At 51.6% G+C, this 12,401-nt stretch overlaps 1 protein-coding gene across 9 annotated transcripts in view; it reads left to right on the plus strand.

The window, feature by feature from the left end:
- Positions 1-12,401, plus strand: part of HIVEP3 (HIVEP zinc finger 3) — a 264,012-nt gene that overhangs the window by 165,590 nt on the left and 86,021 nt on the right. Inside the window, exon 1 of one of the 9 annotated variants that reach the window (XM_085081172.1) lies at positions 10,860-10,925. The exons of the other annotated variants lie outside the window; for them this stretch is intronic. The gene's annotated coding sequence lies outside the window, so the exon portion shown is untranslated. Of the gene's footprint in view, positions 1-10,859; positions 10,926-12,401 lie in introns of those variants that run through there. 9 annotated transcript variants of the gene reach the window in all.

A 12,401-nucleotide genomic window follows, 5' to 3' on the forward strand; every position in this document is an offset into this window, starting at 1 on the left:
TTTGCTATCCAGCTGCTCTGGGCTGTGGCCATGGTTTATCCTTCCATTCAGGGTGGGAATGCAGAGCACAGCCCTTGTGTTACCCCAGCGAATTGGGAAAATCACCATTTGATTTCAGAGTCAGGGAATTGGGAAAATCACCATTTGATTTCAGAGTCAGGGAATCAGGAAAATCACTGATTTCAGAGTCAGGGAATTGCTCCAGAATGCCACCTTGGCTCAGTGTCCCCCTGGCTGCCCAGGGCTGGGTTCATCCACCCCCAGCGCTGCTGTGGGATCGAGGCAGAGCAGGGGATGTTTTCCATCTGTCCCTGTTACTCCTGGCTCTGGCGGCAGCTCTGCAATGGCAGTGGAAGCTGTTGTGCTTGGGGCTTCACCAAGGCAGCGCTGCAGGCAGAAATCTCCGCGGCAAGTGGCTGTGCTGGTGGTTCCATCAGGGCTCCTCTAATTGGGAACAGCGCTGGCAGGAGGGTTTGCTGGCTCTGCTTCCCATGGAGCAGCTGAAGGAAATGGCAGAGGAGAGCCCCAGGCAGGCTGGGAAAGGGGGGAAAAATCCCTGGGAAAGGGGGGGTTGGTGTTGGGGCTCTGGTGGTGCTTCGGGGAAAAAATAAAATAAATCAGAGGGGAAAAAAAGTGAGGAGAGATGGGGTTGTTATCCCTGTGTTGGAGGGATGGGAGGAGCTGGGATGGGTGGGATTTGGGGTGGTGGAGGTGTTTGGATCCATGAAGGCAGCCCTTAAGTTTATTTTTTAAAATTAAATTATTTAATGTTTATATTAAAGTAATGAAACATTTAATTTCATGAACGGTGTCAGCAGCAGCTCTGCCATGGCTCGAGTGGCTCTGGTGGGTTTGTGAGGCTGGATTTGGGCTGACATGGTGTCCCCAGGGGGGTGGCTGTGGGGGGACAGCCCTGGAGGCACTGCAGGAGCTGCTCCTGGCTGTGCTCAGCCGAATTTTGGGACATTCCTCACCAAACCCACAGCATTCCCACACGGATGAGGTCAAACCCTGCTCAGGAACTCCCAGAGAAGCACTAAACCCCATTTTTTGGGGCAGCACAAAGCAGGGAGGTCCTGCCTGAGCTCCTGGGTTTGTAGCACATTATCAACCCTCAGCAAACTGCAGCTTGAGCTGCTTGATTTCCCCCTGGAATGGAAAAATAACCCCAAATTTCTGCTCTGGTTGTGCTTCCCACACTGGGGGTCATTCCTGCTGATCTGCCCAGTCCTGAGGCTGGATTGGTGTGTTGGGAGCACAGGGAGCTGTGGAGCTCTGGATCCCTCAGCTCTGCCAGCCTGGGACCAAGGAGCACTGAGCCAGTTCATTCCCATGAGCTCTGACTGGATAAAATACCTGAAAAATGCAGTAAAATCCATGTGTGATGGAATGATTCTCTCTGCCCAGCCGGGCTGTGTGTGGATGAGATGATTTCTGTGGTACATCCTGGCCAGAACAACATCCTGGCCAGAGAATAAAGTCATGCCTTGACTCTCTGACATTAAAAATCTCGTTAGGAGGTTTTTTTGTTGTTTTTCCCACGAAATGATGCTCCAGAGCTCTGCACTGTGGGACAAACCTCTTTAATTCACATTCATTGAACGTTCATTGTTGTTCAGCACTGATTTAGAAGCAGATCAGCATCACTCCCTAGGAATTGCACTTCCCAGGAGAAGAGCATGGTGCCAGCTCTGGGCAGTTCTCCAGGGCAGGCAGGGCTGGAGGAGCTGCTGTGCTGACAGGGGGAGAAAAAGGGTTTCCCCAGGTGGGTTTGGGGCTTTCCATGGTCTGGTTTATCTGTGGGAATTCCTTTTCCATCAGGCACAGGGAGGAGGGAAAGCAGCTTTGTCTGTGCTGTGCATAATTGATGGTTTGCATTTTAATAATTATCTTAGTTACGACTCTGAGTTGCCTCTCACTTTATTTGGGGTATTTTATTTTATTATTTTATTTTATTTTATTTTATTATTTTATTATTATTTTTATTTTATTATTTATTATTTTATTATTTATTTTATTGTTTATTATTTATTATTATTTTATTTTAGCACTCCCCCTGTGCTTGCTGAACCTCCCCAGGTGATGTCTGGCTGTGATTTCTGTGGCCCCCAGGGCTGCAGTTCTGCTCCTTGCAGTCCCACAGTGGAACAGATATTTTCAATCATGGACACATCCCCACCACTCAGTGACCTCAGCCATCCATTATTGATCCAGCTTTTCATTCTGCATCCATCCCTCCCTGGCTCTTCCAGAGGAGCTGCTCAGGGGTGAAACCTCTCCAGCCCCTCTGGGCTCAGCCTGCCTTAACCCCTGAGGCTCCAGATGGGAGCTGTGATCTGCTCTGCCCCTGGCTGCTCCAGGTTCTCCAACTCTCAGCTTTCCCAGTTGAGAACCTTTCTCCAACCCAATTGCTGCTTTCCCAGAGCTGTAGGGCAGAGGATGCTGTGAGTCCCTGCTGGCCCTGGGGTGAGCAGGAGCAGAGCTGTTCCCTGGGAGGGTGGGGAGGGGCTGGGATGGAATTGCCAGAGAAGCTGTGGCTGCCCCTGGATCCCTGGCAGTGTCCAAGGCCAGGCTGGAGCAGCCTGGGACAGTGGGAGGTGTCCCTGCCATGGCAGAGATGACTTTCAATTCCCTTCCAACCCAAAACAGTCTGAGATTTTAGGATTTTCTGGTTTTCTGGTGCTGCACAAACCCTGAGGAGCCCAAGCAGGACCCCCAGCCCATCCCAGCCCCTCCAGGTGTTCCCAGACCCTCAGCTTCCACCCCAAATTGCTGCTTCCCCAGAGCTGCAGGGCCGAGGATGCTGTGAATCCCTGTGAATCCCTGGGATGAACAGGAGCTCTTTTCCCTCCAGCTGTGACCTGGGAGGTTTTGCCATTTTCCTCCTCAGCATCTCAGCTCATTTGTGGCCCAGCAGGAAAACTCTGCTCTCCTTGGGGTTTCTGCTCCAGGCCTTCCTGCAGGGAGCAGGGGAAGCTTCCCTGAAAGCAGAAGCAGCTGAGGATGTTTGGTGTTGTTTTCCAGCTTTCCTTCCCTCTTGTTTTCCGGCTGAAGGGTGGCCTGGCAGCAGGGCACTGACATTTAGGATCATCTGGAGAGCTCCAGCAGCAGTGCTCATGGATGTGGCTGTTTCCTTCCCTCCCTGTGATGTTTGCCTCCTGGGTTTGGGATTGCTGTGATACCTCTGAGGGTTTTGTGGGATTTTCTTCTTCCCCCCCAGCTGGTGGCACTTAGGGGAGCTCTGATCCCTTCCAGAACCTCTGGATTTGTGTGCAAAGCCCCAAAACTGCTGTTTCTCTTGTACTTGGGGTTGTTTTCACACTTGGTTTTACTGAAACCACCAGGAAAAAAAGTGCAGGATGGGGGAAAATAGTGATTTTGTGCTCCTGTCTGTTCTCCAGCTGAACCTCTGGAAGATCTGGGCAGGGTGCAGAACCTGGCCCTGATGCCTCCCAGTGCTAAACTGGGAACAAGGAGGGTCAGTCATCATTTTTGGGCAAAAAAAAGCACAAATCTTTGAAGATGAGGTATTCAGGTGCTCCCACTGGGCTGGGATTGAACCTTCAAGGTCTCTGACGTGGGAAATGAAATGGTGAATTGAGAGCTTTTTGGGGTGAAGATGTTTCCTCCCACGCTGGGCAGGGGAACTGTTGGGGTTGGTTCTCCTGAAGGGCCAGGCTGGGAGAGCTGGGAATGTTCCCCTGGAGAGGAGAAGCTGCAGGGAGAGCCCAGAGCTCCTGCCAGGGCCTAAAGGGGCTCCAGGAGAGCTGCAGAGGGACTGGGGACAAGGGCTGGAGGGACAGGACACAGGGAATGGCTTCCCAGTGCCAGAGGGCAGGGAGAGATGGGATCTTGGGAAGGAATTGTTCCCTGGGAGGGTGGGGAGGGGCTGGGATGGAATTGCCAGAGAAGCTGTGGCTGCCCCTGGATCCCTGGCAGTGTCCAAGGCCAGGCTGGAGCAGCCTGGGACAGTGGGAGGTGTCCCTGCCATGGCAGGGATGACTTTCAATTCCCTTCCAACCCAACCCAGTGTGAGATTTTAGGATTTTCTGATTTTCTGGTGCTGCACAAACCCCAAGAAGCCCAGGACCCCCAGGCCCTTTCCCTCCCTCCCCAGAGCTCCATTCCTCTCTGGATGCTCCTGTTCTCCTTCCCAGCCCAGCCCTGGCTGCTGCAGGAGGAGCTGCTGGGAATGACCCTGATGAAATTTTAATTAACGTCAGGCGCTAATTGGCAGCCAGGAAATCGCGGTTTCTGCTCATCCCACTTTCCCCTGCCTTGCTCCATCCCACCAAGGAATTGCCTGGGCAGGTTGGGCTCTCCCTGCTCCCCAAAAATCCTGTCCCCACTCAAACCCCTCCAGTAGCTTTGCTGAACGAGATCCTGAGTTTTTTCCAGGTTTTTCCAGGTTTTTCTCTGACTGTTCCCAGAGCCCTCAATGCCTCCAGGATCCTGGAGAACAACCCAGGTCCACTTTCCCCGGGTTTTATTCTCCCCCTCCAGGCCAGACCTGTTCTCTTGAATATTTTATGGCCCTGCTTTGTTGCCATCCTTCCTGTGGGGCATTTTTCCAGCAGAACTCCGGGCTGGCTGAGTTATCCAACCCTTTGGGGGGTTTGGGGGAGGGTTGGGAATCTGCTGAGGGATGGGGATTGGAGATCCCGAATTTGGGGTTCCTTTTGCTGCAAAGGGCTGGGGAGCAGGAGCTGCTTTTGGACTCAGCCTGCTCCTGGAAGGTGGCAGTGCATCCCCAGACCCCTTGGAGCATCCCCAAAACCCCTGGAAGAATCCCCAAAACCCCTGGAGCATCCCCAAAACCCCTGGAGGAATCCCTAAGTCCCCTGGAGGCTTCCCCAAATCCCTTGGAGCATTCCCAAATCTCCTGGAGCATCCCCAAAACCCCTGGAAGCATTCCCAAATCTCCTGAAGACATCCCCAAATCCCCTGGAGTGTCCCCAAAACCCTTGGAGGAATCCCCAGATCCCCTGGAGGAATCCCCAAATCCCCTGGAGCTGTCCCCAAATCCCCCTGGAAGCATCCCCAAATCTCCTTGGTGGCATCCCCAAATCCCTTGGAGCATCCCTAAAACCCCTGGAGCATCCCCAAGATCCCCTGGATTTTTCCCCAAACCCCTTGGAAGCTCAGGATCAGGGGATCAGCAGCTCTGGCAGAAGTTGGAATTTTCCAGGATGTTGTTTTTCCCCCATGGCTGAACCCCCAGAGCCCAAAACTGAGGAGATTCCATGGAATTCCTCATCCTGGGATGGAAGGTTTGTCGCTGGCAGTGTGGGATGTCTGTGCAGCCTTCTAGGGATGGGATGAGTATTTTTGAAAGGATTTCCTAATGTCCATCCCACTTTTCCCTGCCTTGCCCCATCCCAGCAGGGCATTCTGCCTGGGCAGGTTGTGCTCTCTGGAATTTCTGTCCCCCCTAAAACACCTCCAGTGGTTTAGCTGAATGAGATCTTGAGTTTTTTTCCATGTTTTAATTTAAGGAAATTAAATGGTTTTTAATTTCCGATGGTTTTGGGGCATTCCTGGTGTTGTCACCGTTTCACACCCAGACCCAGCTCTGACCTGCCACCGCTCTGTGTTGCTTCACCGATTTTTTTCAGCAGCCTCACGGGTTCAGAGACAAAAAAAAATCCACCCAGGTTTCATTTCAATAACTGCAGTGGAAACTTTGGATGGAAAGAAGTCACCCCAAAAACCCCAGCAGAACAAAGCCCCACAGAACGACTTCCTCTGCTGCTTTGTTTTCCGTTTGCATCAGCTCGAGGCTCCCCAGGCTCTGCTCTTGTGGTTCTTCGGTGTCATCCAGCAAAATGCAGCACAGCCTCTGCAGATAGGAGAGCTTGATGCTTTTTTGGTGGTTTGAATCTGTCTGATAAAGGAGAAAGAAAAAAAAAACCCTAAAAAAACTTAGCTGCACTTGTTGTGAGTGGAGTCAGTGGTGTGAGAGGAGTTTAAAAACTGGAATTGTTCTTAGTCCCTTGGCCTCCCTGGGGCTCTGCAGTTGTGTTCTTTGGTGTCATCCAGCAAAAGTGCAGCACAGCCTCTGGTCAAGGGAGAATCTGATGCTTTTTGGGGCTTTAATCTCTCTGATAAGGGAAAAAACACCCAAACAACCCCAAAAAACTTGGCTGCACGTTGTACAAATGGAGTCAGGGGTGTGAGTGGGGTTTAAAAACTAGAATTGCTCTGAGGGCCTTGGTCTCCCTGGGGCTCTGCAGTTGTGTTCTTTGGTGTCATCCAGCAAAATGCAGCACAGCCTCAGGGCACAGAAGTGATGCTTTTTGGGGTTTGCATCTCTCTGATGAGGGGAAAAAACCCAAACAATCCTAAAAAACTCCTCTGCACTTGTTAGGAATGGAGTCAGTGGCATGAGTGGGACTTAAAAACTGGAATTGCTCTGAGGCCCTTGGCCTCCCTTGGCTCTGCAGTTGTGGTTCTTTGGTGTCATCCAGCAAAATGCAGAACAACTTCTGGTCAAGGGAGAATTTGATGCTTTTTGGTGGTTTGAATCTGTCTGATAAGGGAGAAAGAAAAAAAAAAAACTAAAAAAACTTAGCTGCACTTCTTGTGAGTGGAGTCAGTGGTGTGAGAGGAGTTTAAAAACTGGAATTGTTCTTAGTCCCTTGGCCTCCCTTGGGCTCTGCATTGAGATTCTTTGGTGTCATCCAGCAAAAGTCCCCTTCCCTCAGCACAGCCTCTGGTCAAGGGAGAATTTGATGCTTTTTTGGTGGTTTGAATCTGTCTGATAAGGGAGAAAGAAAAAAAAAACCTAAAAAAACTCAGCTGCACTTCTTGTGAGAGGAGTTTAAAAACTGGAATTGTTCTTAGTCCCTTGGTCTCCCTGAGGCTCTGCAGTTGTGTTCTTTGGTGTCATCCAGCAAAATGCAGCACAGCCTCAGTGCACAGAAGTGATGCTTTTTGGGGTTTGCATCTCTCTGATAAGGGGAAAAAACCCAAACAATCCTAAAAAACTCCGCTGCACTTGTTAGGAATGGAGTCAGTGGCATGAGTAGAGTTTAAAAACTGGAATTGCTCTGAGGCCTCAGCCTCCCTTGGGCTCTGCATTGAGGTTCTTTGGTGTCATCCAGCAAAAGTGCAGCACAGCCTCTGGTCAAGGGAGAATTTGATGCTTTTGGGGTTTTAATCTCTCCAATAACGGAAACAAAAACCCAAAAACTCAGCTGCACTTGTTAGGAATGGAGTCAGGGGTGTGAGTGGGGTTTAAAAATTGGAATTGCTCTGAGGCCTCAGCCTCCCTGTGGCTCTGCAGCTGTGGTTGTTTGGTGTCATCCAGCAAAAGGGCAGCACAGCCTCTGCTCACAGGAGAATTTGATACTTTTTGGGGTTTGAATATCTCTGATTAGGGGGAAGAAACAAATAATCCCCAAAAAACTCTGCTGTGCTTCTTACGAATGGAGTCAGGGGTGTGATTGGGGTTTAAAAATGGGAATTGCTCTGAGGCAAAGGGTTCAGGGAGACACTTCTGGGTTGTGTTTCAGAGGAGAAGGATGGAGAGAGAGGGGTGGTGCAGGAATGGCCAAAATGTGGGAGATTCTCCAGTAGGGAGAGGGAAATGCTGAGGGATTTCAGCCCTGGGGGTTGAGCTGCTGCTGGCCAGGCTGGGAGAGATCAGCTTTTGGGGTGGATTTGTCAGAGTCAGGGAGTGGTTTGGGCTGGAAGGACCTTAAATCCCACCCAGTGCCACCTCCCACTGTCCCAGGCTGCTCCAGCCTGGCCTTGGACACTGCCAGGGATCCAGGGGCAGCCACAGCTTCTCTGGCAATTCCATCCCAGCCCCTCCCCACCCTCCCAGGGAACAATTCCTTCCCAAGATCCCATCTCTCCCTGCCCTCTGGCACTGGGAAGCCATTCCCTGTGTCCTGTCCCTCCAGCCCTTGTCCCCAGTCCCTCTGCAGCTCTCCTGGAGCCCCTTTAGGCCCTGGCAGGAGCTCTGGGCTCTCCCTGGAGCTTCTCCTCTCCAGATGAACATTCCCAGCTCTCCCAGCCTGGCTCCAGCCCTGCAGCAGCTCTGGGCTCCCCCTGGCTCATTCCAGCAGCTCCACACCTTCCCTGTGTTCCTCCAGCTGGAAAAGACTTCAAAGCCCCAAAGGTCCCAATTTGGGGCTCAGAGTGACATCACAGAGCAGGGCAGGAGGTGTCCCCTGTCCCCTTGCTGCTGGGATCTTCCTGGGTGTTCCCAGTTTGGAGGCTGCAGAGTGAAATATTTCATTTTGCATTCATTTTCTTGGCTGGGAAGACGAGGCAGAGAGTTTTCCCTCGCTGAGTCGTTAGCGCTCAGGTTGAGCTCCTTCTTTCCTGCCGCCCTGGGTGACATTTCCTGCTCAGAGCTGGAGCTCCCAGCCAACCTTCTGCACAGACATTCTGCTTTGGTGGTTTTTTTGGGGTTTTTTTTCACTCTTTTCTCTCACTGATTGCATCCTCAGGAGCTGCAGGTTCAATCTCAGTTCACAGCCTCTCTCCACTTCCTTCAGCTCAGCACAGAACTTTTCCCCTGCAGAAGTGTCAAAATCTCGAAGTGCCTCACACTTCCCCACGCCTGAGACTCTCTGTGCTGCTCTGAAATGATTTCCAAAGGCAAAGGTCGCCCTGAACAACCTCTGAAGTGCCACACTTGAGGAAAATCAACCCGAGGAGTGCCAGGAATGAGCCACAGGAATCATGTTTCTGTTGGTTTTGGTGAATTCTTGGTGTGGCTGTGGGGGAAATGAAGGAGCAGAAGCTGCTGCAAACCCTGTGGTGCTCCAGAGTGAATTCCTCTGGAGGACTTTGTGTTTGGAATGTGCTGTCAAGCTGTGGGAAGGGAGGGATGAGGATCTCCTGGGGGTTTTCAGGGAGAAAACCTGGAGCTGTGACGCTGGAGAGGCAATTCCATGGATCCCTGGTGGGCTGGAGAGGTTGGAGCTGCTGCTCTGAGGAGCCACAGCCCAGAATGTGGGAATGGGTTGGGTGGGAAAGGACCTTAAAAATCACCCCATTCCCCCTGCCATGGCAGGGACACCTCCCACTGTCCCAGGCTGCTCCAGCCTGGCCTTGGACACTGCCAGGGATCCAGGGGCAGCCAAAAGCTCTCCTGTCCCCTCCAGGGAGGTGACAGTTGGGGTTGCAGCCCCACCTTCCACCCCAGCTTTTTATGGAGACAAAAAAGGTCTCTCCTCCTCTGGCAAAACCTGCCTGGAACTTCACCATTTTAACAGCAGTGAGTGACCCTGTGAGGGTCTGGAGCCTGATGGGGCCAGGGGTGGAGATTGGGTGGAAAATCCTGAGAAATTCCCTTTTCTCAGCTGCTCATCCCTGATTTCAGAGCTGCACAAACTGCTGGACTTTTCCTTTTCCCACTTGCAGCATCCTCAGCTCCAAGTGCATCTTGCACAGCTCCAGGCTGCTCCATGGCCCTTCCAGCCTGGGAGTGGGAAACAAATGGGAATGCTGGGCTGGGAAGGAGCAGCTTGGGGAGAGCTTCCCATTAGGGACGGTTTGGGCTGATCCCAGGAGACATCCCAAATCCCCTGGAGCATCCCCAAAATCCCTTGGGCATCCCCAAATCCCCTGGAGACATCCCTGGAACCCCTGAAGGCATCCCCAAATCCTCCTGGAGGTATCCCCAAATCCCCTGGAGGTATCCCCAAATCCCTTAGAACATCCCCAAATCCCCCTAGAGCATCCCCAAATCCCCTGGAGCATTCCCAAATCCCTTAGAACATCCCCAAATCCCCTGGGCATCCCCAAATCCCCAGGGTCAGCATGGTCAGCCCAGCATCACCCACAGCCTTGGGTGTAATCCCCTGGAGTTATGCAGGGAGGTCCTGGTTAGGCTGATCCTAATCTTTCTGCTGATGGTAATTCATCCTGATTCAGTTCTCTGAGCTGAAGAGGCAGGAAATGAGCAAAAAGCATCACTGAGAAATAAAAAAATTGAAAAAAAAAAATCTCAGATTTCACACATGAGGTTGTGGGGAGCAAAGCTTTGAAGATGCTGCTCTTGCTGCACCGTAATATATTCTTTTTAATTAATATAAATAATATATTTATATATATATTAATATAAATATTTTTTTCCTGTTTTGGCTCATGAAGGGCTCTTTCCCCTCACCCTTCAAATCACTGGATGCAATTCAGCTCAGCAGCAATGGCCTTTCCATCTCTTTCCTGTCAGCAGGGGGAAATTGCCCAGGAATGGGAGAATTTTGGGGTTTCTTCCATCCTAGCGGGTGAATGGTCTCTGCAGAGATTCAGTTCCTCAGTGCTGTCACCTCCTGAGCATTTCCGCTTGGAAATCAAGGATTTCAGCTTGGAAATCAAGGATTTGAGCTCAGAATCAAGGATTTGAGCTTGGAAATCAAGGATTTGAGCTCAGAATCAAGGATTTGAGCTCAGAATCAAGGATTTTAGTTCGGAATCAAGGCCCTGAGAGGTTTTAGCTGCTCGTGATTTGGCTGTGATTTTGGCTGATGCAATAAACATCCAAAGGGATGTTTGGGATGCAGCAGTGGTGGGGGAGATGGAAATCCCGAGTGCTGCCCTGGCCAGGATCTCTGCCACAGCACCATGCTGGGGTTTGTATTCAACCCCAAAAAAGAGATTTTCCCTCTCAACGGCTCGGGGAGCTTTGATTCCACAAAAGGAGCAGCACAGCCCTTCCCTGGCGGAGGGGAGGCTGCGAGGTGCCCGATGGCTCTGGCAGTGCCACCACCCCTCTGGCAGTGCCACCACCCCCAGCAGCAGCTGTCACCTCCTCTGCCTCGCTGAGAGCCACAGGGATTTTGGGAATTCCTTTCTGACATGGATTTTTCACTTCCACTCAGCTGCTTTCCCAGTGCCTGCAGGTGGAACACACCTGAGGAAAGAACCTAAAGCTGCTTCATCCCCAGTGCCTGGACTGCTCTTTTTGGGTGTTTCTTTCCCCTTTTCACCTAAAATTGGACACTGCCAAAGCTGCTTCAGCTCCAGGGCTTGGACTGCTCCTTTTGGTTATTTTTGACCCACTTTTAACCTAAAATTCTTCATTGCAAACGCAGGAGGGGCTGCTGGCTCCCAGTTCAGATGCAGCTGATCCAGAAATCTGGATGCTCCTGAACTCACTGGGAACAAGGAGCTTCACTTGTCAGGGCAGGGAGATGTTGGGATGTTTGTTCATCAGCAGGGCCAGCAGTTATTCCCATGGATTTCCATTTTCCATTGATATTCCAGCTGTTCTAGGGGTTGGAGAAGCCTTGGCAGCAGGGGAAGGATGTGACAATGATTCCCTACTGCAGCTTTTTGGGTGCTTCTGGAATGTTCTCCTGATTTAATTTTATTTTTATCTTTATTTTCCTATTTAAATGAATATTCACCTGTGAGAAAAGCCCCTGTGAAGCCTCTCCTGGCAGGGAATATTCCAGGTTCTCCACAGCCAGGTGGCAGCGAGGGCTCTGAGATCATGGAATCATGGAATGGCTTGGAATGGAAGGAAAGTTTGGGATCTTCCCATTCCATTCCCATTCTGTGCATGGAGAGAGAGTAGCAGGGAGAGGAAAATCTGCCCAGAAGGGTAGGAATTGCAGAGTGGGAATTGCAGAGTGGGAACTGCAGAGTGGGAATTGCAGGATGGGAACTGCAGAGTGGGAATTGCAGGAGTGGGAGTTGCAGGATGGGAATTGCAGGATGGGAATTGCAGAGTGGGAATTGCAGAGTGGGAATTGCAGAGTGGGAATTGCAGAGTGGGAATTGCAGGGTGGGAATTGCAGGATGGGAATTGCAGGGTGGGAATTGCAAGGGGGGAATTGCAAGGGGGGAATTGCAAGGGGGGAATTGCAAGGGGGGAATTGCAAGGGGGGAATTGCAAGGGGGGAATTGCAAGGGGGGAATTGCAGAGTGGGAATGGCAGGGTGGGAATTGCAGGGTGGGAATTGCAGGGTGGGAATTGCAGAGTGGGGATTGCAGAGTGGGGATTGCAGGCTGGGGATTCCCAGATGAGTTTATGGCATCTTCAATGCTACCCACAGATTCCAATCCCAAACTTCCATCTCCTCCCAGCTGGGAGTGCTGCTGTGGGATATGAATTCCCAAAAATTCCTCTCGCCCTCACTGCTCCTGGTGGGCAGAGCAGCCCAGTCCTGGATTCCCCTCCAGATTTCCTAGGAAAATGTCAATATTCCAGATCCTGCTGTGGCTGGGGGGATCTGGGGGGGAAATGTGGCTTTGGGGGGCAGAGGAGTGAGGCTGCCTCAGCCCAGCTGCTGCTGGAGTCAGGAATCCAACAGCAACAGGGATGTGAAACTCCAGTCATGGGATTTGGGATCCCAGAATCATGGACTGGTTTGGGCTGGGAGGGACCTTAAATCCCATCCCATTCCTCCCACCTTCCGCCATCCCAGGCTGCTCCAGCC

This window comes from Lichenostomus cassidix, chromosome 23, assembly GCF_008360975.1.
Source record: "Lichenostomus cassidix isolate B80296 chromosome 23, HeHo_3.0, whole genome shotgun sequence".
NCBI lineage: Eukaryota > Metazoa > Chordata > Aves > Passeriformes > Meliphagidae > Lichenostomus > Lichenostomus cassidix.